The sequence below is a fragment of the Podarcis melisellensis genome, assembly GCF_964234715.1.
Source record: "Podarcis melisellensis genome assembly, chromosome: 2".
Lineage (NCBI taxonomy): Eukaryota > Metazoa > Chordata > Lepidosauria > Squamata > Lacertidae > Podarcis > Podarcis melisellensis.
The window spans coordinates 82729640-82755525 of NC_138529.1; the positions used below are offsets into that span (position 1 = coordinate 82729640).

At 49.1% G+C, this 25886-nt stretch overlaps 1 long non-coding RNA gene across 5 annotated transcripts in view; it reads right to left on the bottom strand.

Annotated features, from left to right (window-relative positions):
• Window positions 1-4453: 4453 nt before the first annotated feature.
• Window positions 4454-25886, bottom strand: part of LOC309363962 — a 29044-nt gene continuing 7611 nt past the window's right edge. For 4 of the 5 annotated variants that reach the window (XR_014165669.1, XR_014165670.1, XR_014165671.1 and 1 more), the window contains 2 exons: window positions 25039-25160; window positions 10540-11534 (listed from right to left, as the gene is read on the bottom strand). This is a non-coding gene — a long non-coding RNA (uncharacterized lncRNA). Of the gene's footprint in view, window positions 5271-10539; window positions 11535-25038; window positions 25161-25886 lie in introns of those variants that run through there. The other variant, XR_014165668.1, reaches the window with a different exon arrangement.

A 25886-nucleotide genomic window follows, 5' to 3' on the forward strand; every position in this document is an offset into this window, starting at 1 on the left:
CAACCATGTTACTGTTCAGAGGAGGAAAAAAACATCGTTACTCTTGATCCACCGTGGATTTAACTTGAAAGCTTAGCACTGTGGTTGCATGGAAACAACTCTGGATATGTATGGCTGGGCAGGCTAGTGAGGGTTGCAGTCTGGTGAGAAGGGGCGTGAGAGGCCTGGGAGACGTGTTGAGGGCCCCAGACCGGTGGCTCCGCAGCCCTCCTTTAAATGAACGAGCTCTTGCCTGCACAGTTAAGAACTTTTAGAAATATATCAACAGACTTCCTTGCGCAAAGCTTCTAGGACTCACTTTATTGATGGCTTTTTGTTGACACATCTCCTGACAGCCATTTCCTTGTGTAGCCATACTGTGGAGTTGTCCCTGCAGGCAAGCTGCCTTGTGAAGAGACTGGGCGAGGAGGTGGGGGGGGGGGAACCAAACCCAAAATAAAACACCCCAAACAATGGAAGCACCTTGTTTAATGTCAATAGTTACCGCTTGTCCGCTTTGAGTAATCATTTAAATCATTAGCTCCTGGTGGTTGCTAGCAAAGCCCATTCTCCTCAGCTCTGGATCAGGTGAATAATGGTGTCAGTCCAGCGCTAGGCCTGCATTCCACAAGACAAAAGCAAGGTGGCTCCTGCTGAAGTGAGTGTAAACGGCAAATGAAACATGGACGCACAGAAACAAGAATGATTTACGGATCTGCAGCAAACAAGCGCTTGGGCAGGCTGGGTTTAGAATTATTCGCTGGGGGAGGAAGGGAAGCAAAGGACTTCATTTCTGAGGGGGAAACTGAGGAGCTGTCGCCCCCCTGCCAAATGCAAACACATTTCTCCATGTTCCAATTATGTCACTGTATCTGTACACAATGTTCTGGCACTGCTTTCCAGTTCTAAGCCCCCAATGTATTCATGCTACAGTCAAACCTCGGTTGTCAAACGCAATCTATTCCGGAAGGCCATTCAACTTCCAAAACGTTCGACAACCGAGGCGTGGCTTCCGATTGGTTGCCACGGAAGTGGTGGAAGACATTTGGGTTCCAAAAAATGTACAAAAACCGGAGCATTTACTTCTGGGTTTTCTGCGTTTGGGAGCCAAAACATTCCAAAACAGAGGTGTCCAAGAACCAAGGTTTGACTGTACACCTTTGGTTGCTATCACTTCTGTACCTCAGCAACCTAGGAAGCTGCCTTATACTGAGTCAGGCCATTATTGTCCCCACTGACTGGCACTAGCTCTCCAGGGTTTCTGTCAGCTGTCTCTCTCCACCCTACCTGGAGATGCTGAGGATTGAACCCGGGCCCTTCTGCATATGGTCTACCTCTGTGCCACAACCAGTTCCAGTCCAGGACTTCTCGTGAGTATCTCATGGAACCATAGAGTTGGAAAGGACCTTCAGGGATCATCTTGTCCAACTCCCTGCAATGCAAAAATATGCAGCTGTCCCTTACAGGGATCGAACCTGCAACTTTGGCATTGTCAGCACCACACTCTAACCAACTGAGCTAATACCTTGGAAGATAAGAAGAGCCTGCTGGATCTGGCAAATGGCCCATCTATTCCAGCCTCTTGTTCTCACAGTGGCCAACCAGATGCCTGTGGGAAATCCTCAGGCAGGACCTGAGCACAAGAGCACTCTCCCCCTCTGCAGTTTCCAGCAATATTCAGATGTATAATTGCCTCTGACTGTGGAGGCAGAGCATAGTCATTGTGACTAGTAGCCACCCGCTGATAGCCTCATTCCCTATGAATTTATCTAACCTTCTTTTAAAGCCATCTAAGTTGGTAGCCATCACTGCCTCCTGTGGGAGCAAGTTCTGTACTTTAACTATGCGCTGTGTGAGGAATTACTTTCTTTTTTCTGTATGGAATCTTCAAAGATTCAGTTTCATTGGAGGTCCATGAGTTCCAGTGTAATAAGAGAGGGTGAAGATATTTTCTCTCTCTATTTTGTCCATGCACGCTTACTTTTATCTACTTCTCTCATGTCACCTGTTACTTGCCTTGTCTCTGAACCAAATAGTCCCGAATGCTGCAACTTTCCCCTTGATCATCTTGGTTGCCCTTTTCTGAACTTCTCCCAGCCCTTTTTGAGGGCGGGCAAACCAGAACGGCACACGGTATTCCAATTGTGGTCGTGCCACAGATCTGTATAACGGCATTATGATACTGGCAGTCAGGGACAATACAGCCAAGTCAATGCCCCTCAAGATTCATATTCCCAAAAAAGCCTGCATGATCAATGGTAGCTAAATATCATCAATGGAGTTTACCTCTCGGTCCTGGATTTGCCAAAGTAGGCAATGTCCCTCAAAAGATCCTCAATAGGAGATGCTTTGAATTCATCAGTGACTTCAGCACACCTCCAAAAATGGGGGAATTGCTTATTTGCAACTGCAAATTCATTGAAAGCTTCCAAGGAAGTGTCAAGCACTTGCATGAGTTTATAAAGCTATATGTTAACCTTTTCTTATATATAGGCAGACCTTGCGGTAACACAAATGCAAGTCTGTGTATTGCTTTCTTGTTTGCTCTCAATCTCTTCCAGGCCTCCTGGAGTGACCTTGAAGGAGAAAACGGCTGTGGTCCTTCATGTTATTGAGGTGATAACAGATTCGCAGCCATTCAACCTGTCTCAAGCAAGCCAGAGCTTTTATTTTATTGCAGTTCCATGTGGCACCAGCTCTGCCTGCTGAGTTAGCCTTCCCCCATCCCTCATTTGTCTTATATCATATGAACATATAAGGCAGCTTTAAGCTCAGGCAAACCACTAGTCCATCCATTGCAGGCTTGCCTGCTCAGAGGTCTTTCCCTGCCCAGTGACCTGCAATTCTTCATCTGGAGTAAAAATTTGTGCTCCAGAAAAGCAGAAAAGCTCTACCACTGAGCTATGGCCACTGCCCAAACATCTTTGCATGGTTTGAAGTGTCTGAAAGGGGTGTGGGTGGGTGTATGTCAAAGTGCCTCAGGTATGCAAGGCAAGGAAAACTGGGTGGCAGCTGAAGGTGTAGAATGTATACCATTGGTTCCCATTTTTTTCCTTGCATGGGCCACTTGAAAATTGCTGAAGGTCTTGGTGGACCACTTAATAATTTTCTGCCCGATGTAGCAATTGTTATGTGCTGTGCTAGATGCTGTATGTTTTTTCATTGCACTTCATGGCTTCTTTTATCTTGTGTGGTATGGCGTTTTATTACAGATTGAATTAAAACTGAAATACAATAAATAAAAGAAGCAGTAAACAAACAATTAAAATCCATATTAATATTTAATACAGTGAATGCTGCATCTCTTGTCTTCAACCACAAATCCACAAACACACCATGGAGCATCTGCATGAAGCTTGTGGGCAGCCACTGGAGCGCCACAAACCAGTTTAGTGACCCCTGGTCTCAAGTCCAAACTAATTATACCACAGTCTGTCTATACACCTGTCTTCTACGCAGGAGAAATAAGAAGAGTCCTGCTGAAGCACACCAAGAGGCTCTCTAGTCCAGAAGAAGAAGAAGAAGAAGAAGAAGAAGAAGAAGAAGAAGAAGAAGAAGAAGAAGAAGAAGAAGAAGAAGAAGGGGAGTAGTTTGGATTTGATATCCTGCTTTATCACTACCCTAAGGAGTCTCAAAGCGGCTAACAATCTCCTTTCCCTTCCTCCCCCCAACAAACACTCTGTGAGGTGAGTGGGGCTGAGAGACTTCAGAGAAGTGTGACTAGCCCAAGGTCACCCAGCAGCTGCATGTGGAGGAGCGGGGAAGCGAACCCTGTTCACCAGATTACGAATCCACTGCTCTTAACCACTACACCACACTGGCTCACTGTCCAGCATCCTGTTCCCCACACTAGCCGTCCAGATGTCCATAAGCAAGACATGAGGCCAATAAACCTTTCCTGCAGTTGTTCCCCCGGTGAATGGCATTGCATCTACACTGTTCTGATTTTATCAGAAAGAGGGAGAGAAGTGCCCTGCCAGTCACTTCCCCTCTCCATTCTCCTGCTGCTTCCCTTTTCTCCACTTTTTAAAAACTCCAGGGTGAATGAAAAATGTGCTTGGGGGCAAATGCGACTTAAGTTGGGAGAAGGAGATTGTTCTATCAATATCATCCCACCCAAGCTGAAGGAGATGATGTGGGGACACAGAATTTTCTATCTGCTGGCTGGAATCAACCTTAGAGTAGCAATTTTGAGTGGACTGATGGCTGTCAAGGGAAGGGCGAAATGGTCAACCACTGCCCCCCCTAAACCTGAGGGTACCTGTAGCTGCTTTGCAAATAATGGAACAACACAGGACTTGTAAACTGTCCCTGTGCAGAAGAATGCCACTGATCTGTGGAATTCCTTCCCACTGAGAACTGCTAATATCTGAGCACTTCCTGAATGTGGTATAAGGCTTTAATGGCCAGGAACAGGGTAGTATGATGAGAGTTCATGAAGAGAATTTTTTTATATATAATGGCTGCTGCAAGGTTATTGGTTGCTAAAAATTGGTAATCAGAAGAAGTACCATCAGTGACAGATTGGCAACATATTTTTTTTTTAATGATTGAATTAGCAAAAATGACGGCAACAATTAGAATGCAGTCTAACCAAAATCTCAAACAGGAATGGAAGTGTGTAGAAGAATACATGACCAAAAGATGCTCCAACAAAAATTTATTGACATGCATAGATTGATTTCACAAAGTTAAGTTAAACAGATGTACAAGAATGTGTGTTTAATTAAGATACAAAAATACAATCACAATAATAAAGTTGTAAAACAAAAACAAGGAAGTCACACATGGGTGGAGGGAAGACATAGAGCAAGAAATAAGAAACAAATAAGAAATCACTAAATGTTGGTACATAATGAAATGGGGAAATGTGAATTTACAAATATAATGAATATGTAATACTATGTAAATATTTCAAATACGTATCGCGACATCAATCAATCAATCAGAGCTCAGTTCTATTATTCATGCAAGTACTGTGTTTTAAACATCTCCATCCTGAGCCTTTGGAACAATCATGCTACAAATCAAAGGCTGAAACATACACAGAGGCTACTGTGGGCCCGGAGACTTGTGGAGATCAGATGCCCTGAATTACTGCATCACATTCTTGACCAGAAAGGTTCTGCGGTTGTGTTCACATAGAAGCCTCTTTTCTTTTAGCATTCAGCCTCTCCTTCCAAGTAAGTCCATCTCAACAACCAACAGCTAGCAGCACTAACCTGTTGTTCAGTAAGTTCTGAAGAGATTCTTCCACCAATGCATGCAACCTACTTACCCAGTAGAAGCATCTATGGATTAGGAGAAATGATATTTCTTTAGCAGGAATGTACCACCCCAGCCCCTTCACTCTCAGTCTCTTATCTGGGCATCTGTCCACTCAATCACCCCTCACACATCAAGCCAGTTGGGATTGGCTACTGGATTGGGGTGATCTAGTAGTCAATGTTTACTGAGACGCTTGAAACCCCTTCTGAAGTCCTGCTTCAAAGGCTCCTGTGCAAGTATAACTGTCATGAGATAAGAGAAGCCCTCTTATGGGCTGGTGAAAACTGCTTAAAGGAGAGCAAACAGGATAGGTGGGTGGTTCACATGATGGAGTATAATCAGGAGAGTCCCCCAACGCTTTTACATTTATTCATAAGGGATCTGGAAACAGGGGTGAGCAGTGAGGGGGTCGAGTTTCCTGATGGCACCAATTTAAATTTAGTGCTGTGAAAGCAAAAAAGGATAGCAACGAGCTCCAAACAGACCTCTCCAAAGGTCAATAAAGGGCCAAATGTGGTTTGGTGCTATCTGATTGGCCTCTGTAGGAAACCATGTGGTGGGGGGTGCTGATGGACCAAATAGTACTTTGCTCTTTCTGCATCATAAGGGGTTAGACTAGATGACCCTCTGGAAACCTTCCAACTCTGTAGTTCTATGATTCTATGCTCCGGTGGGGCTCTTATGTGTCTGTATCCGCTGCATTTAACAGCACCCAAAATCTGCCTGCTAAGGCAGGCTCTGAAAACTAAGACCCCTTTGAGGCAGTGGTTTTCATCCAGTGTGCCATGGCACTCTGGGGTGCTTTGAATGAAGGTCAGGAGTACCGCAGGCAACACTGGCCTCTGTCCCTCTCTCCTTCCTTCCCTCCTCTGATGCCCTCTCACGTCTCTGCCTCTCAAAGGCTTGTACAGCTGCTTGTTGCAGCAGCCCCGGCTACAAGCTCCCCAGGAGAATGGTCTTCTGGGCCTGGCCAGGGGGTGCTGGTTGCCAGGAGCTGAGGTGGCCTTGGAGCAATCAGGCCAGGGAGCCCAGTCAGACAGTCCACCAGCCTGTTGGGAATGGACAGACAAGTCCCAGGCCCCTGTGGGGCAGTGTGAGAAGGCACCTCTCTTTGGGGCAGGGAAAGCAGCTCAAAGACCAGGGGCATCAGCTGTGGCTGCCCAGAGGACTCCCAAGGAGAGGGGAGAGGAGAGGAGGCTGAGGGAAGACTCCACAAGGGAAGGTGTTCAAAAAAGGGTGAGAGGCTGCCAGCTCTGCAGGCAAGGGGTGACCCAACTGGGCTCCTGAGCCCCACAGGGGTGCCGCAGAAGGAATGCAGTTGGTCAAGGGAGCCATAGACTCAAAAACGTTGAAGACCTCTGCTTTAAGGATACAAAGATGCCACATAACTCATCTTTCAAACCAGGACTGCAGAGCCACATTTGCAGAGCACACATCAACTTGCTGTCATCGTTTGTTGTCTTTTTGCAAGTGAGTAAATTGCAGCTCGGGTGGTGCTGTGGATTAAATCACAGAGCCTAGGACTTGCCGATCAGAAGGTTGGCGGTTCGAATCCCCGCAACGGAGTGAGCGCCCGTTGCTCGGTCCCTGCTCCTGCCAACCTAGCAGTTCGAAAGCACATCAAAGTGCAAGTAGATAAATAGGTACCGCTATGGCGGGAAGGTAAATGGCATTTCCGTGTGCTGCTCTGGTTTGCCAGAAGCGGCTTAGTCATGCTGGCCACATGACCCGGAAGCTGTACGCCGGCTCCCTCGGTCAATAAAGCGAGATGAGCGCCGCAACCCCAGAGTCGGTCACGACTGGACCCAATGGTCAGGGGTCCCTTTACCTTTAACCTAGATTACCTTTGTTATCTTAGCTCCATATTAAAACTAAAACAAAACAACAAACAAATGAAAACCCAAACAAACCCCATGTTTTGGAAAACGCCAGTATCTTTTCCAAAGACTGACCAGTAGGTGGCGCTCCCCACCAGGAAATCAAACTGAAACCAATTATATGTTCAATATCACTAGAAATCATTGCTGTTGATAGAGATAAATGGGTAATGCACTACCTGTGTAACAATAGTGGGTTTTTTTTTAAGGAAAAAGAAAAAAGAAAAATTGAACTTTTCATCAGCTGCTAATCATGATTTTTTAATGCTTTGCTTTGCATTTTCTGGGGAATAAAACCTCCAGGGAGCCCACTCTTTTGTGGGAAATGAAAGGGCATTACAAAAAATGAATGTACATGGATTCTAAATATTTCAGGTTGTATGACTTTGTGTTTGACCTTAGCAGAAGATGAACTAATCCTGCAATATAATAGACTTTCATAGAGATATGGAAAATGGCTGCTTTTTTATCTCAGTTGCCATGGGAACCATCAGGGAGAAGGCCTAGCTGAGATGCAATAGAAGGTTATTAAATGTGCGCTTGTGTATATTGGAAAAATACAGCTTTTTGTCATCCTGTGTCACTCATAGGTCTTTAATACGTAATGTTTAGGTTATTAATAAACGAACACAGGTCCATTTTTAGAGGGAACAACTGTGAATGTAGCTGTAAAAAAAAAGTACAAGTTGAACATTTGCAAAAAAGAAAAAAGAAAACCTCTTTAATAGAGGCAGAAGTGTACAGTTGGCTTCCCCCCCCCAACCTCCTTTTTTTTTTTTAGCTGTTGCAATTTTACTCCAATTCCCCCTGAAGTTTTTATGCTTCTCTGTAACTAAAGTAAAGAAAGATGCCACAGCAAGCCAGTCCCACTATTTAAAATAAAACTAAAACCTTTCTTTATTTCTTGGGGGGGAGGGGGTGAAGATCTACAATGGACTGATTTTACACCTCTCCTTCCCTGTCTTTGAACTTGCCAGCGGTATTATTTGCATTTTATCCGGCCTTGATGCATTTGTGTGTGCTTGAGCTTTGCTGGGAAATGGAGGAAGAAAACATCTATGGGAATATTTTTTCAGCGCCAATGTTCCGTATTACAGCTTAGCTTTTCTTTCTCTCCCCTGCTCATTTTCTTTTCTTTTTTCTTCTTCTTGTAAGCACCAGATCAAGCTGATCCAAATAGTGATACATTCTTGGGGTGTGTGGGGTTTGGCATAAAACGTCTTTCTCCAGAAGACACAAGGGGTGCCATAATCTTCACCTTTCCTCTAAAATCGTGACTGTGTAGAAGGGACAAGCAAAATCCGGGTCCGTCCATCCCTGATTTATGAACAGCAGTGATGAATCTCCAACTTTAAACATGGGTTACTGAAACTTCTAGAGAAGGACTCCGTTCAACCTTAAAGGAATTTTTTGTTTCTTTGCTCAGGAGCAACAACGTGCTGATAAAGATGCTAGGCCTCCAATGTGTACACATTTCGACACAGCTAGTATACAAGGAATATAATATTGCTTGTTGGGCTGAACCGGGAGCCTGAGTGAAAAGAGCCAGGAAGCATCGAAAGCCCAGCTTACTGCAACAACAGATCTCGTGCAATGAATAGCTTGCCTTCCACCATTGGGAGAGAAAGAGCAGCGAAGGAAACTGGGCAAGAGGACTCAGATGCACACTATGTGCATCGCTCCCCTCTGTTAAAAGACCAAAACATTGAAAGCAAATAAAAAAACAACGGGGATAATGAAAAGTGAGGACAGCCAAGCAGGGTTCCTTCCTGTCCCCCAGGTCTGACTCTTGGTCCGGCGCCAGGGTTAATCCTGACGCAAAGCGAGCTCCGCAGGTCCCAGCAAATAGAGGGAGCCTTGAGAGATCAAGGGGGAACGAGTTTCGACCCCCCAGCTCCCCAAGTGGCGTCTGCAAAAGAGTGAGCTGGAAAGGGATCGAGTGACCCCCTCCTGGGAGATCTTTCCAACCTGCAGACCTCTTCCCCTCCCGCTACCAAACCTGCTCTTCGCCGTGCGCCTGTATGAAACCAGAAAGGGGCTTGCCACGGGTTTGGTATCCGCACCGAATTTGGATTCTCACAGGCTTGCTAGCTTTTCCCTCCCAGGGGCTCATCAGATCCCATCCCCTAAGCAGCCCGGGGTGGGGGTGGGGAACTCTTCTGCTTCCAGAATGACCGGGGGGAGGGGCTAGGGATAAATTTGGGGCTTCTCTGCCAACTCGGACAAGAAGAGGTGAAGAGAAGAAAAGGCTTAAGGTGGGAGTAGAAGGTGACCCACAGCAGAGTCGTTAGTAAGTAAGGCTTAGTAAGTAAGTAAGTCGTTAGGGTTAGTAAGGCTGTCTCCTTGGGTGCCAATGCAGCCTGCATGGCTCTGGCGCCAAAATGTGTGGGTGCCCAGACCCTTTAGGGGGAATTTTGTGGGTGCTCCGGCACCTATGCACTGCTGAAAGACCAAAAAGAAAAAGCTCTACGCGCTTTATGGAGCTTCCTGGTGTCCCGTCCACAAATTTCTGGCCGGGCAGACCCCCCCCCCCCCCCGCCACCGGGCACCGTCTGGCTGCTGAGCAGGAGCCGAGCAGTCCCTTGCAAAGAGTGCAGGATCCATTTATTTTTTCCCCGGGTCTTTTTTTCCTTCTCCCTTTTGACCCGGCAAGCAGCAAACGCCTCCTCTCCCCAGGCGATCCATCACTGCTCGGATTTCTATGAACACCCAGGAGCGGCCCAGATCAATATTTCCTAGCGAGGTTTCCTAAGAAGATCGACCTTACGGGTCTTGGGGGCAGTTCGGTGTGTGGTTTTGTGTGTGTTTTTTTTTTTGTTTGTTTAATTCTGCTTACAAAAAAGAAAGATTAAAAAATCCCTCATCTTCCTCCTTTCGTTCTCTGAGCAAACTGCCTGCCGGCCTGGCCTCATCCAGTCCAGGAACCCATAGCAGTTAAGAGGAGATATATGTATATAATATAAATAAATATACGTGGCTATCCCCTCCGGAGCGCAACTAGGAGGAGACTCCGATGGAGAAGGCGGCTGAAACTGTCAGCCTCGCATAGCGCGTCTCCACGGCAGGATCCCCGCAATGCCACTCCGCACGTGTGCACGCGCTGTCCCGCGGAATACGCGCACACGCGCGCTTCTTTGAAAAAAAGGCACCGTTCGTGAATGCGATTAAGGGGGGGGCAGGCATCCACCCTGAGATTTTTTATTTTTATTTTTGGCTGTTGCTTATTCCCGCTGCACCCCCACCTCCTTATTTTTCTCTCTCTTTTTCTCAACCCCCCTCCCCACCCCCACCCCCCCTTTTTTTTTTTTGCCTATCTGCCGATCAAACGCGCGGGGATCTGCTCTGGTAAATGATGCATTAGATGCGGTGGCTGTATTTGTTGTGCGAGTTTTGAAAGGGTCCCGATAATCTGGAAGCGAGAGATAAGGAACAGCATTTATTCAGCAGCACTTTGGAACCAATTTTCAACCCTGTTCAACCCCATTCTCCTGCAGCCTCCAGGAGCCCAGGAGATAAGGATTGGACTATTCATTATCTTCACAAGGAACAAAGATTAGCTAGCAGAGATGAAAAATTACTCCTGGATAGTAATAATAAGGGAGAGAACCTCGGGAGCTGCTGAGCCCAGAGTCTCCAGGCTTTGGGAATACACACACACACTTACACAAATACATTTTAAAAAATCAGTTTCGAAAATATTGGGCTGCCCATAATAATAATAAAAAACCTGGCGGCAGCAGCATCATCATTAAGCAACTTAATGTTTATCATGTTTTCATATGTAGAATAAGATTGTTACCGCGCGAGGAGAGGGAGAAAGAGGTGGGGGTTTTCTTTTCTATTCCCCTTACCAACACCCCACGTCGTCTTCTCTCTCTTTTTCTTTTCATAGTTTAAAGACTACATCTTCAGTAGGAAATCTCACCAGGGCAGCCCAGAGAGAGCGAAACACCATCATTTCATAATCATGGGAGAATCGTGGCGGGTGGGGATGGAAATATAGGCGGAGGGAAGACAGGGGCGGCATGGAAAGTTGGGCGATTGTTGAATTTTGAGGAGTAAGGTTGTGTGTGTGTGTGTGTGTGTGTGTGTGTTTACTGACCCCTATAAGCTTCCATACCGCTCAGAAAGTACAGACTATTACGATGGGGCAGAATATCAATAACAGCAGGGTATTAGTACTGGTATTGTTACACCACAACACATTAACCCACCCCCACCCCCCATAAGCCACTGTATCTCCCCGCAAGGTCTCCAGGCTCCAGTCCCACTATGAATTGGCAACACACACGTCCGACTTAACCCTTTCCCCGCCCAAGCTTTGCAAATGATTCCATTCACACCAGTTTGTTCAGTGGAGAGCATTTGCTGTTCTTTCCATCCCTCAGATTCCCAGTACTGTACCTGGAACTGCAAAAAAAACATGGCGGGGGGGGGGGGAGAGAGGGAGGAGATTTAAAACATACTTGAATAAATCTAGTTATGTATCTCATCTCCTAGAATGAAGAGTGATACAGGAGGGTAATTAAACCAGTTACTTTGGCAATGGGCTGCTTCGGACTGATAAGAATTATCTGCAGCATATCAAGGGGCCCTTTCCCCTCCTGAAGCATATCACAAAGACAGACAGAAAATGCCAGCAAAATAGGATTCCACCCCCTTCTCCTTGCTATTGCTCTGGGGTGTGTGTGAGTGTGTGAGTGTTTGCATGTATGTATGTATGTGTATATATATATATATATATATATATATATATATATATATATATATCCCACATACCATTATGATGATAATTCTTTTCCATTGAAACTCTTACACACACACACTCCTTTTACCATACGTGAAGTTTTCCTGTTCCTTACTATGAGCATAAAAATATTAAGCAGCCATAGCGGCGGTTTTTAACTTGTGGGGGACCTCAGATTCGAGAATGTAGACGCAAACCCGAGACATCCAAGGCGTCGTCCCTTAAGCCCCATTGAAAGAAAGGGGAGTTAAGACTGCAGGCTATACAGCCGGTCGTCAGTCGCACCGTGGTCACCGAAGAAACACGGCCAGGAAAGGACTGGGCTGTTGGACTTTCTCTTATGGCTGCTTCAAGTTGTTGTTCACACACACACACACACACACACACACACACACACACACACTCCTTTTGCTTTGTCCATCCCTCATACGCTTTTTTTCACCCTCATCCTCTGCCACGCAAAGAACAGAAGTGCCCTTTTTTGCGAAAGGGACAAAACAAATTATTTGATTGGCTGCGATCTGGCAAGGTGATGGAGGAGTGTGTGTGTGTGTGTGTGTGTGTGTGTGTGTGTGTTAGCTAGTAAATGTGGAATAACAAGCAAACAAGCCAACAAACCAGAAGAAGATCCCTAGCTAGCCCAAGATATTTGTAGGCCAAACAAGGAAATAAAAAGCTCACGATTTCGCCAGCCCTTAAAAGCGGTGGCGTCTTTGACTTCCAACCATTTCCCAACCTATTAGTTCCGGCTGACTAGCCTAATGGGCCAAGAATTTATGAATTTCAAGATCTTTTCTTCCTTTCCTTTCCTCTTCCTGCAACAATGGCTGAAGGGCGGCTCTCGCTGCCTTTTCCAAGCGTCCCTGCGCGCTCTCACACACCTAGACACAAAACACTTTCCCAGCTAGGTCTATGAAGTCCAGTTCAGAAGAAGTTAGGACCAAAAGCTTGGGCGATGGGCGGAGGGGGGGCAGAGAGAGAAGTCAACGTGATAAAACAGGTGAGAGGGTTCAATCGAAGACTTTTCTCCCCAGCCCACGTAAGACCAAGGAGCTGAGAACTGCGGGGAGGGAGATTGGCAATAGGGGAGGGAGGTTTAAATCAATAGGAATAATTTTTAAAAGAGGTCTGGAATGCAGGTGATGGGCTGGGGATGTTGGTGGCTTTTTTGCTGGGGCGTACAGACTTTTGAGCTCCGACCCCCCCCCCTCACTCCTCTTCCTTGGGACGGGGAGACTTTCTTTGGTGCGACTCCAAAGTGGGTTGGGGGGCGTGCAGAGAGGTGGCGACGGCGGCGGGTGCGCGTCTCTGGAATAATATCAGTTCATTGGGAAATATGAAAGTCAAGTCGCGTCGCCTGTGACAGGGAAGGCAACAAAAGGTGCAAGCCGCAGACAATGCCAGGCGCTTGTACAGATATTGTAATGATGCAAATGAAGGCGAGGGGCCGAGCTGGCTGATTATGTACATAAATGCGCGCAGAGGACGCGCGCACGGGCTCGCCGTGCCATCTCTGAGCGCGGGAGGAGGAGCGGAGGGGGAAGCCGGAGGAGGAGAGAAATTGGCTGCCAGGTTTTGAGCTGACTTCTCTCCCCCCCCCCTCCCCACACCCACCCCAATTCCTGGCAACCGATCTCGCTCGCCTTGCCTCCTGCCCATTCATCAGCCGCTCCTTGCCCCCTGGCGCTCCTTCTTTATTCAGATCCGCCGAGGGGAGCGCCGGGGCAGAGGCGAAAGGGTGGTCGTCGTCGTCGTCGTCGCTCTTTGCGCGCGCTCTCCCCGCCTGTCTCTCTCAGCGAATCCAGATGTGCCAGCTGCGGAGCCCAAGTCCTCCTCGGGAAGGGAGTCTCGGTTAAAGCTGCTCTCCTCCACCCACCCCAACGGCAGAGAAAGTGTGGGGGGTGAAAGGCAAGAGAGAGAGACAGACAGAGAGAGAGAGAGACTGGGTGGTGGTGGTGGGGAACCCACACAATCCCAAAGGAGGAGAAAGAAAAGGGGCTCAGGAGCTACAGGAGCGCGCGGAGAGGAAGCACCTCGGAAGAGAGCAAAGGTAAGCGCGTGATTCCAAGGCCAGCAACGAAAAAGAGAAAATGAGAGAGAGAGAGAGAGAGATGAAACACTGGATGGCGCGCAGGGAGGAGGGCCGTATCTCAGTAGCGAAGCACCTGCTTGGCATGCAGAAGGGGCCAGGTTGAATCCTGGAGCTGCCTGAAATCCCGGGGAGACGCTGCCGACCAGTGCAGACAGCACTGACTTGGTATAAGCGATGCCAGAGGGGTTCCGGGCTGACCCACTCCGAGTTGGGCAGCGCAGGGAGAGGGGCTTGGGGTAAGCTGGCGGCAGAGATGCCCCCCATCGAGGCCACCTGGAGAGGCACCTGGTGTGTGTGGGGGGGGAAGGGGGCGCGCTTTTTTGTTCCTGCCATGCACATTTGGAAGGAAAGCAGAGGACATGTTGGGCGCGGGGGGTGGGGGGGCACGGAGATGGACACCGGCTTCCCCCAACTCCACCCTGGGGACTTGTCTTTTTCAAGAGGGGCTAATGCCCGGTGACAACGAACTAAGCAGCTCCGGGGGCCCGAGAGAAAGAGTTGTCGCCGAGTAAGCGGAATAAAGCCAGCCTTTTTTCTTTGCTTGAAAGGGGCATTCAGTGGCGCGCTTTTTGCTAACCCTTTCGGAAAACAAATAAACAAACAAGTCCCGGGGCTGTGATTTTAAAAGGGGTTTTTAATCAGACGTGGTTTGGGGTGGGGGGAGGGCAGATCAGCCAGGTTGGGTTATGCTACCAAAGCACGGGCTACATGCAGGAACCTCTCTCCATGTATTTATAAAGGACACATTTTCTTACCTGTATAAATATGAGCATGTTGGTGTAATACGTATATGGAATCTATATTAAATAAGGGACAAAGCTGCTGCATTAAAAAGAAAAGAAAAATAAGTGGCTAAGAGCTCTCTAGAAAACAGACTTGCTGTTGGTACCTGCGAGAAGTAAATAATTTTCTTCTGCTAAAAATAGCGATTTTTAGACACGAGGACGATTCACGGAAGGTGGAATTATGGGCTGGGACTCCCGGCCATCGTGTAGTTTGTGCTGTTAAGTGTGCCTGATGAAAGACACCCAGATGAAAGTGCTTTTGGCTTTATGGAGCGGCTTGAAATGAGTTTCTAATTAACAGCGTCTTAAAATCATAGGGGAAATAAAATGTCGCTTCTGTCCAGAAACCGAAGCGCATTTTACAGGCTGAAGACCCTTCTAACAGGAAGGGGAGAAAAAAAGATCCTCTTTCTTTATAGTTACACATGAGAATTTTACTAGGGAGTTCTGGAAACCAAAACACGCTCTTCTCATCCCACGGAGCCACCCCTCCGATGGGAGAGGTGCGCAAGGGTTTGTTTTATTCTATTTTATTTGTCACGGGCCAAAGCACAGAAAACAGCCAGCAGGCATCGCAGGGCGACGAGTCCTTTCAGAAACCAATCTTCTGAGGCCGCGTATGTTTGTGCATTATAAAAAAAGACACACACACACAAACTCGACCTTCCCACTTGGGGAGGGGGGGAGGAGAGAGAAAAAAAATCAGCAAAGAGAGAAGTGGAGGGAGGGGGAAAGAAAGTTTTAAAAAATAAAATACCCCCTTCCCTGTTTCATCTCTTCCCTCCCTCCTCCACAACCACACGCGCGCGGGCACACTTTCCCCAACCTATTGTTCTGAGATTTGTGTGCGTGTTTTAAGAGGACGGGGTTCTTTTGAAGGGGGGTTGAGGGTTTTTTTCTTCTTCCCTGGAAACCCCCGCAGTTCCGAGGATTTCCCCCCACCCTCTCCCGTTTCTGGTCTTTCTGCACCTGCTTGCCCAGGGAGCTTTCTCAGTCCCGGTCCCGTGCAGAAGATTTGCACAGCTTTGCATGTTTTAGAACTATCCAACTCTAGGCGACCAGCCTCTTCCCGATTCCCTCCCCCCCATCCCACTCCTCCCCCCTTTTTGTTTCTTTTTCTTTTTTTCTGCTGGGGTCAGCTTTAAAAATAATTATTTCTTCTCTCACCGACCCTTCCTCCTCTTCTTCCTTCTGCACACTACCCTCACCTTCCTCCGTTGTCGGGATTCAAAGTCGCGGCGAATCCCCCGCCAGCGCATTGCAGGAGCTGGGTCCCTTGGAGAGGATTTCAGCAGGGAGAAGGGAAGGCTGTGGTGGGAGTAGGTTTGGTCCGCAAGACGAGAAGAAGCTAAGCGGAGAGTAACCTATATATCAATCGTAAGGCTGAGGGTGTGTTTGCGTGTGTCTCTGTGTCTGTAAATAGCCATTTCCTATGAGACGGATGCGAGACTCCGGGCATCACACGTGCGAATGTGTGGCTAGCCAAATAGTTAGCGTATACATCTTTTACATAAATAAATATTAAAATAACAACTTTCCTCTTAAGTGTAGTTAAAAAGAAAACCCACTTACAAGCTGACTACACAGACAAAACGTCTATTTAAAATAAATTAACTATAATGCACTAAACGCAGATAAAAAACCGACTCAAATTGTATGCATTCAAATAGCAATGATGATGATGATGATGATGATGATAATAATAATAATAGCACCAGTGAGCAGAATGTATTATTACTATTATTTTCCTTACTGTCTTAGCTGACATTTCTAAGTCTTACCAATTTGGCTGCATCCCACAAATTACTCATAAAAGGCAACCCTGCGTCGACTCTCCTTTAGCAGCAACTAACATTTGTATGCGGACTGGAGCAGGATCCCTTCCTCATTTACGGATGCAAGTCCTAAACGCACTTACTAGGGAGTAAGTCCCGTTGAAAGAGTGCGGCTTACCTCCCAGTGTCACGCACGGGGGCTGTGCCGCCTCATTTATTTCTTACATCTTTATATAACCCAGGAAAGGTTGTCTCTGGGCCCATCAACGGTATCTTAAAGCAAGTCATTTTAAAAGAAAAGAAAAGAAAATGACCCGCCCATTTCTCGCTTCCCAAAGGATCCATGAATTCACTTTGATGAATAGTCCTCTGGACAAATGATGCATCTCCGTGCTGCAAAATGGCAGGATCCCATTTTGCAAAACACTCGTGGCCTGTTTCTGAAACGGACCAAATTTCCGTCTCCCGCTTGGCTCTCTTTTACAGCCTCCACCCCGAAGCCTTTTTCTCTTGGAGAAACAAGTCCGGGGCTTTGCGTGGGACAGGAAGGCGGGCGGGCACCGCTGAACCGATGTCAACACGCATTAAAAAAAATATTAATTCAGGACATCGATCCGTCCCAGGTTGCAAGAGCCCTTTCAAGGGGGCATTGCACGACCCTTTATGAACCCCCAGGTATGCGGGTCTGAGTTCAAGCCAACCTCGCCTTTTCTTTTTTTTCCTTTTTTGTTTTGCAAAGTGATATTTGTAAAACTATTTTTCGATTCTAACTGGTGTGGAATGAAGCGGGGAGCTGGCGAAGCGGCAGAGGGGCGGACAGAGGAGATGGGTTGCGGGGAGAGGGGCGGGTGGCTGGTGCTTAGTGGCTGACAAATTGCAGGTTAATAAAATGTATTTGCAGGCTGAGTGTCAGGTGCATCTGGTGGTCAGGATTTGAAAGGGGAAAAGAGAGAAGACTAGGAAGGTGATACGAGAAGCAGGCTCAAAAGGGGGAGAATATCCCGTACAAATTAACAGATTGAAGGAAACGGTGGGAGGCAACGAGGACTTGGAAATACAGGAGGCTTTCCCAACATATACATACATACACGTATGTATATGTATATATGTATATGTTGTTGTCGTTTTTAACGAAGCTTAACCGGACCTCGTAGTTAAGTAGTTGATAGTTTAATTGTACAACCCCGTTACCACCCATTCAGAAGCACTGGTATCATTGGCCGTATTTGAAGAGAAACAAAAGGGAGGACAGAAGAAAATGAATAATCGTGTTTTGTTTTGTTGTTGTTTTTTTTTTAAAAAAAAGGCCCACTAGAGCCCGTGAAAGGGGGTGAGGAAGCAGGAAGCCTGCCTACAGGAAGCGGGTTGCCCTGGGAAATGGGGCTAGTGAGGAATTTTGGGTGGCTCTATAGGCAGACGTGAGGGCTCTCTGGCCCCAGCTGGGCGCTGCTGGCTTTTCCCTTCGCTCGCCCTGTAAGACAGATTCACTCCTTGCCATTCTCAAGAACCCCAACCCGGAGCTAGATGTGCGCGCCTGATCCCCACCTATATGGCTCATGAGAGGCTGAGGTGTGTGTGTGTGTGGGGGGGAGATAGCATCTGGGCTGGGAAAGAGGCCCCGAGTTTGCTTTCGGAACTTCCCCCTCCGTTTTCCGTCAGTCTCTCCGGCCAAGTCCGAATATGAGCCCGTGATGGCTCAACGAAACAAAGAGCCAGCAATCGGGGGGGGGGGGAGAGAGAGAGAGAGAGAGAGAGAGAGAGAGAGAGAGAGAGAGAGAGAGAGAGAGAGAGATGGTGCTGGACATTCCCGGATCCAGCCCTGGAGGAGAGGACTGCCAATACCTTGCCCCCCCCTCCAACTGCAAACCGACGCTCTCTCTCTCTCCCTGGGCGCAGCGAGGCTTACTCCCGAGTAAACACGCGCCGCGAGGGAGGGGGGGTCTTCCTGGCTGCTCCGCTCGGAGGGATTTACTTCCGAGAAAACGTACAAGAGGATTGGGCTGAACGAAACTGAACAGGGAGAGGCGGGGGAGGAGAAAAAGTCTGGAATGCATTGATGGGGAAACAAAACAAAACAAAAATCCTACGGGGTGTGCAGCGTGTGTCCCCCCCTCCCCGCTCTAAAGCAGCCCGCCCTTTATCTACGCCCCCCCCCTTCCGCGCTAGTCGTTTGCAGCAGCAGAGGAGACCTTTGGAGAGGCGAGAGGCTCTTTGGCTCTCTCGCTACCTGCAGCTGCAGCGGGAGTAAGGCTGGGGTGCCTGCCTGCCTGCCTGCCTGGACGGCTAACCCGGAAGACGAGAGAGTGGTGTGTGTGTGTGTGTGTGTGTGTGTGTGTGTGTGTGTGTGAGAGAGAGAGAGAGAGAGAGAGAGAGAGAGAGAGAGAGAGAGAGAGAGAGAGAGAGAGAGAGAGTCTGACGCCACTTGTACGTGCTTCTATTTCTGTACCTGCCCTAGCCGGCTTGTTGGAGCGCTGAGCGGGGCTGGGGCTGCTGCAGCCTCCGCCTGGCCGTCGGCTCAGCCTGCGGCTCCCCCTCCCCTCCCCAGACCAGCGTTGCTCCTGGCTGCCCCTCCTCCCTCCCTCCCGCGGCTCCTCCGCCCCCTCCCGGCCGCCACCAATATCTTTCCCTTCAACCCCCTGCTGGCACTGAGGAGCTGTCTGGGATGCGGCGTCCGGGGAGACCACCCTTGCTCGCCACTGCTGGGTGAGTAGCTCTAGATTTCCTTTTTTTTTGCTTCGGCGGCCGGAGGAAGCCCGTTCCTTTCTCCAGCGCTGCCCGCTGCCCTGGATGTGGAGCCACCTTTTCATTAGGGGTTATATATATTGGCTGCTCCCTCCCTCTCTCTTTCTCTCGGTACCACTTTGCTCTGGTGACTTGGTTACATACAGGCAGGGAGGAAGGAAGGGAGAAATGGTGACTGTTGCGGCTGGAAAGGGCGAGTTTGGCGTGTGCGTAAAAGGCAGCGAGAGCTGAGCGCTGCCGCCTGCGGAGTTTGCCGTCGAGATCCGTACAGATCTCCACACAAAAGGTCTGAAGAGACGGCGGTTCAAAGGGTGACCCGCCCCGTCGTGTAGAAGATCCTAAGGCAGCAGAAGCGAGGCAGGTCTCAGCCCGGGTTTCCCGCTACGAGGGAGAAACGTGGCGGCAGCACCCTTGGGTGCTGTGAGCCGCCTTCTGCGGAAAGGGCGCGCGGGAGCGTTAGGAGAGGTCGCTTGCTTTTATTTGCAGCGAGGTGCAAATAACTGGAATGAAATCAGACTCCAAAGTGTCGGAGCTGGAGAGAAGACCCGGTCAGCTTGTGTGGCGAAAGTTGAGGAGTGTTTGGGGTCAGGAGGAGCCACGGAGTGACACGTAGTGTCCTGGAGAGAAGCAGCAGCGAATTTAGAGGCGATTGTGGACGTGGAGGAGACTGCTGTTGGTGAATATCCAGCACAGGGAAATGCTCTCTGGGGTCAGAGCTCGTGGTGACTATGGGAATGGCTCCCTTCCTATTATTTCCTTTTTTAAAAGTCTCTTAAACTAAGATAAATTAGGAAGGGGTGAAAACCCAGTCTGGGGTGAGGAGAGAGAGGGAGGGAGAAAACGAGCAGCGCGTGTAAATAAATAGTCTTTGTTATGTCTCTTCACAATGGGGGTCTCCCCCTGCTCTTATCACTGGCACAGGTGCCTGCCTACCTTGAAAGACACAATTAACAGCTGCTTTTGTGTGTGCGCGCGCGTGTGTGTTGCGAGTGCAAACATGGTGGGAGTCATCTCAGCGAGATGGCATCGCGTGTCCCTTCAGATGAAACCACGGAGTAAAATCTGGGGAATCTCCCGTCAAAAGCAAAACTGAATGCGAGGGATAGGGAGCAGATGTGCATCTATAGCAGTACATCATTCCCTAACCGGAAATGCATTTATAGCATATTAAAAAGGAGGCGGGTTGTTGTTTTTAATCCCAGGGAAGAATTTACCTAGACCAAAACTTTTGCAACTTAAAAACAAAAGGGAACCAAAACAAAAAAAGGAAAGAAGCTAGTTTGCCCGGGCGATCTCTGTCCTCGAATTATATACATTGACTAGATTAATACCTCCCTGTCCATTGGTAGGAGGCTGCTGCCAACCTTTTCCTGGGACGAAATATAACCACCCGCGTTCCCTCTGCCTGTCTCGAACCTGCTGCTGTTGTATAAAATGCATCCCATTACGTGCATCTGTAAGGAAAACAACGCGGGGTGTCTTAAAACTGTCTTCCCTTTCTGAATCTGGCTTTCCCCGCATAGAGTCCACCAAACAACCGATCGCCCCCCGAAATCCTGGTGGGAGGCTCGGGAAGAGACGGCGCAGGCTGCTTCTTCGGCCCACGCAGAGATTTGTCAGGGATTGGAGCCGGCTGGCTGCTGCAGTTGCCGCCGCAGCCCGCTGCCCATTCAAGCAGATTCTCTCCAGAGAGGACTTTAATAAAATTGACAGAATAGTTGTTTAACCAGCCGTGTGAAGCGGGCTGAATCTCAGCCCCAGAAAATTAGTTAAGCTGCTGCCCCCGTGGTCCTTGTGCGGGTTAGTTGATGTTCCGATGAGTGAATTAATTAAATAAGAGGCCCCAACACACGCTCACACACACACGCGCGCGCATGCCTTGCTCTCCTTCGTTTCCTTACTCGGAGTAGTCGGCTGCAGCGATGCATTTAATAGCAACGCGACCTCAGAAAGCGCAGATAGAGTTGCTAGCTAGCGGAGAGGGCTGCTTTTTTGCCTTTGCCTTTTTTTAAAAAAAAGAAACTGGAGACGCGCTGCTCGCTCAAGGAAGAAGGAGCCGAGAGAAACGAGTTAAGGGGGAAGAATTCACAGCTTTCACCCACGGAGGGAGGCGGAATCCGATCTCGAGTAAATGATCCGGGGGAGTCTCTCCTGGGCAGTCGGGCGCCCTTGCTCCCTTCGCTGCTAGCAAGGATCCAGGAACAAGCCCACACTTCGTCCCCAATTAAACCGCCGCAGAAAAGGCAACATTTAAAACAGTGGCGGGGGCTCCTCTATGTGCTGGATTTGAAAGAAAGATTTAGAGATCTGAGCCGAAGCAGGGAAAAGAGTCGAGGCGCAAGGCAAAATCACAAAACAAAAGCCATTCCTAAAATCCCAAATTTAGCCATGCTAGTGGCAGGCACTAATAATAATGCAGAGGATCTGACGAGAAAGGGGAGACAAGTTGCCTTTTGTGTGCAAAAGCCATGAGAGAATGGTAACGGGGAGGTGGAGAGGAGGAACGCGGCCGCTGGGAATGTTGCCGCGTCGCTGTTTTTGCGCGCTTCTCGGCCTGCGAAGGATGCGCGGCGGGGCGAGGCTCCCTCGGCGCGGGCGGTGGGCCGGCTGGCTCTCTCGCGGTGGGGAAGTGGCAGGAGCCGGCTGCAGGGTAACCTGACACGCGGGGCTTCAGGGGAGTTTCCTGGGCAGCCTTAGGGTCTCTCGCTCGCCATAAATCAAGCAGCTTGATTAATCTTTACAATTTGTCTTTTAAAACAAACAAGGCGAATTATCAGCTCGTTAACTGCGATTTTATCACCTGTCTAAAACAAACAGCTTCCCTTAACACCCCCCTCGGAAAAAAGGGGGGAAACACCCGCAGCTTTGCTGAGTGCGGGAAAGGGCAATATTTAAAACTGTGGTTTGAACGCACAGCGCATCATTATGTATGCATTTATGTCAGCATTTCAGAGAGGTACAGGAGCGCATCTAGGGGAGCAGACAATGAAATTACCTTTTTATCCCACAATGCCTCAGTGGAGGCTCTCCATCTGGCCTCTGGGGTTTTGGAAATTTGGAAAATGTTCGCTCATTTATTAATTAAAAACATGCCCCACCGACACACACATATCGACAGGGCAGGCGGGGCGGGGAAGGCTCTCAGGTAAATCCAAATGTGTCCAACTTTGTTCCCGAGTAACAAAATCGAAGCTTTTCTTTCCGTCTCTTGTCACTGGGGCTGGGGAGTGAAATAATTCTGCATGTTGCATGTCACTTTAAAATATCGTTTTGTGGTGAAGGCAAAGCTAATATTAGAACAGGAGAAAGGGTTCAGATCACAAACGAGGGGGGGGGGGAGCAAGCTGGTCTCTCCCTCCCTCCCGGCTGCCAGTCCTGGTGGAGCCGGAAACCCTTCACAACGCGATATTGGGGGAAGATCATATTTTCTAGCGCTGGCTTGACACTGAACCCCCCACGACCCCTTGACCTTCCTTTGATTTGGGAAGGTCCCCTCCGCGTTCCAGGGCTTCTTCTGTGCTTGGAGGGATCTCTCGCTGCTGCTGCTTCTCCTCCCTCCCCAGAATTTTTACCTGGGGAAGGAACACGTCCGGCAGGAGACAGAGGAGAGCCCGCGCTTCCTGGTTGCTGCTGTTTTGTTTAGATTACGCACTGTGTGCGTGTAGGAAAGGCTTTAGGTTGTGGTGAGAAACAGCGGCTTCTCTTGAAAACAAAACCACGCAAACAAAAACGAAGCGGGCTGAAGATCTGAAAAGGCCAGCAGCATCTGGGACCGACCTGATCCCACTGCTGGTGGAGATGGGCTGCTTGCCCCGGTCACCTCCCGTCTCTCCGGGCGCACACTGAGCCTGAAGGACACGGGGCGCCTCCCAGAGCTCACGTCTGGCTGGGCCAGGGTCTGCTCGCGGTGCGTGTGTGCTGGGGTGAATGGCAAAGGCAGTGGGTGGGTCGATCGGCCTTGGCTCCCTGACAAGCCCACCATCTCAGCCCACCCTCCGGCCACAGGAGCAGAGCGGCTGCCCCCGCTTCTCCTCTTTCTTACCCGGATCGCCATGGCTCCCCTTCTGCTTTGGAAGAGGGTGGGCTGGGGGTCTCTCTCTCTCTCCGTCTCTCTCCTCGCTCCTCGCAACTAAGCTGAAGAGGAAGCCGAGGACTCCGGGAAGGCATCCGGGAGAAAACAAAGACCAAACGAGCGAGAGAAGCAGCACAAGCTGGAGGGCGGAAAAAGGGGCATTGCAAGGGAGCATCGTCCTCACCTCCAGGGCCCACGGGCTGGGATGGGATCCCGGCCGGAGCCGACGCAAAGAGGGGGCAGCAGGGAGAAGGAGAGGGGGGAGAGAGGGCTCTGGGCTGCGCCTTCCCGCCCGCCTTGTTTGGGAATCTGGAATTGTTTTGTCTGGCTCGGAAGGTGACAGGGAGGCGAGGGCCGGGGGGAGAGAAGGAGAGGGGCGCGGGAGGGTGCCTCCAGCTCCCCGGAGAGCCCGCGGGGGCTCGGATGGGGGCAACGAGGGGCTGAGCAGGGTGGGCTCTGCCCACCCCCTTTGGGGTATATTATTAAAAAGTTCATTTCCTGGCGAATTTGGCAGCGGCGGGTGACGTCAGAGCCCCGGCGTCTCGGCGACGGCCCGCCTGGCTGGGTAGAAGGAGCCTCCTCTGGCCCAATTACGGGCTGTCAATCTTCCCCTCCCCCGCCCTCCAGGAAAGTGGCCTGGCCTCCCCCTCCCCCTTCATATGGGGCGGGGGAGCAAGGCGAGGAGGCAGAGAAGAAGCCACCCACCCACCCAGATCCCCACCGAGGGTGCTGCATCTGACCTCCGTGCCATTTTGCTGCCCTTGCAGCCTAGCCTCCTTCGCCTGTAAGGTGAGGAGGAGCGGAATTGTCTCCCCAGCTAGGATGCTGCAAGCGCGTCTCTTTCCCCCTAACCCACCCTAACAGGTATTCACACTCTGTGCTGTCATTTGCACCCGCCAACAACCCACGAAGAGCGATGATGCAATTTGATCGCGCACACACTAAAGTCTTGCTTTGACGCTGGAAATTCAATTTATATCCCCAGCACTCTAGGAATGACAGTCTGCTCATTATTTTTTATCTCCTCCCTCTCCTCACACAGCGCATAAGGTATATAGTTCCTTGGGCTGGAATGTGTGTGTACGTGGCAGTATTGTCTTATAAGTTGGTGCCAACACCAATTCCCTCCTTTTGCAGCTCCGAAAAATCCCTCTTAGGGCAATCCCTTTATTAGGCTAACCAGAACGTCACAAAGCAAGGTGCAGACTTTCTTGTCCCCCAGAACTCTTGCCTGATGAAGAGTTCTGAAGCACCCGAAAGCTTGCTTATTGTTTTGTGTAGCATTTTGGTTGGCCTAGCAAGGGCATTGCCCTAATATGGATTTTAGATTATGGGCCAACAAAGCTACCTTCACTTCTTTTTCAAGAGCACCTAGAAGTGAATTTAGAATTCTGGTCCTATACAAGGCAGGTGTGGTTCAGGTGGTATTTTGATTGCATCAAGCATGTATGCAGCACAGCACCTTTCCCAGTTTTACAGAACCTTTTGAAGGAAAACAATGTGGGTGGGGGTTCTGCGCAGCTCTAAAGCTTGCACTTTTTTGTTAGCAAAATAAATAGGTATGTTATCACTTGAAACTTTGGGGAACTTTCTTATTTGTCTTCCTGTTTCACCTACACTGCTTGCACATTATAAATAGGGATCCTTCACAAGCAACAATGACACACACAAAGGATGCCCTCCTGTCCATGCTTACACTACCTGGCTTTACAAGTGGATCACAATTCCTCCAGGATGCTCAGCCAACTGAAGTGCCATCATCTATTCTGTTCTGTGGCCTGGATCCCGGGAAGTGTCAGGAGAAGCAAAACAACAGCAAACACCTGGAACACAATAGCACCTGGGTCAGTCACAGAGGCACTCCTATATTTTCCATCCCAGTAAATTTCACTTTTGGAACTGGAAAGAAGGTCTTTCCTTCCTTCTGACTCACATTTGGTTGATTGCATCCATTCTTCCATTAAATGGCATGATTTTATTTTTATTTTTAAATCTCTCTCTCTGTTTGTGTGTATATATATACTGGAGACAGTATTATAACTTGTGGAAGGGGAGAACAGGGACATCTGGTTCCATTACCTTAGTTAATTAAACAAACAAACAGCCACCCTACCCTCACAACCAGGTACTTTAAAAGAAAGGAAAACTCCCATATCTTAAGTTCTTCTTGGCTAAAGTTTTCCTAAGGTGCAGGTAGCTGGAGACAGAACCTTCAAAATGTGATGACTGAATTAACGCCATGAATGAAACGTCCTGTTGACTTGTTCCTATAGCCTTAGAACAGGGGCTTGAAAGGCAAGGGTCCACCTGGAGGAAGAGACGCTCCCCACCAGAGGCGGAAGAGCCCATGCTGCTGAACACCTGGAGAGGCTCCTTCTGCCTTGGTGGCGTCCTTAGCAGGGCTTGTAACTGGCTCCATTCTCCCGCCGATTTCTCTAACGCTTTGCAGGGACACAGACCCCTTTTGCAAAAGGGGGAGTTTCTTCCCCCAACTCTACCTTGGGGGCTTGTCGTTTCCAAGAGGGGCTAATGCCCAGTGACAGCTGAAC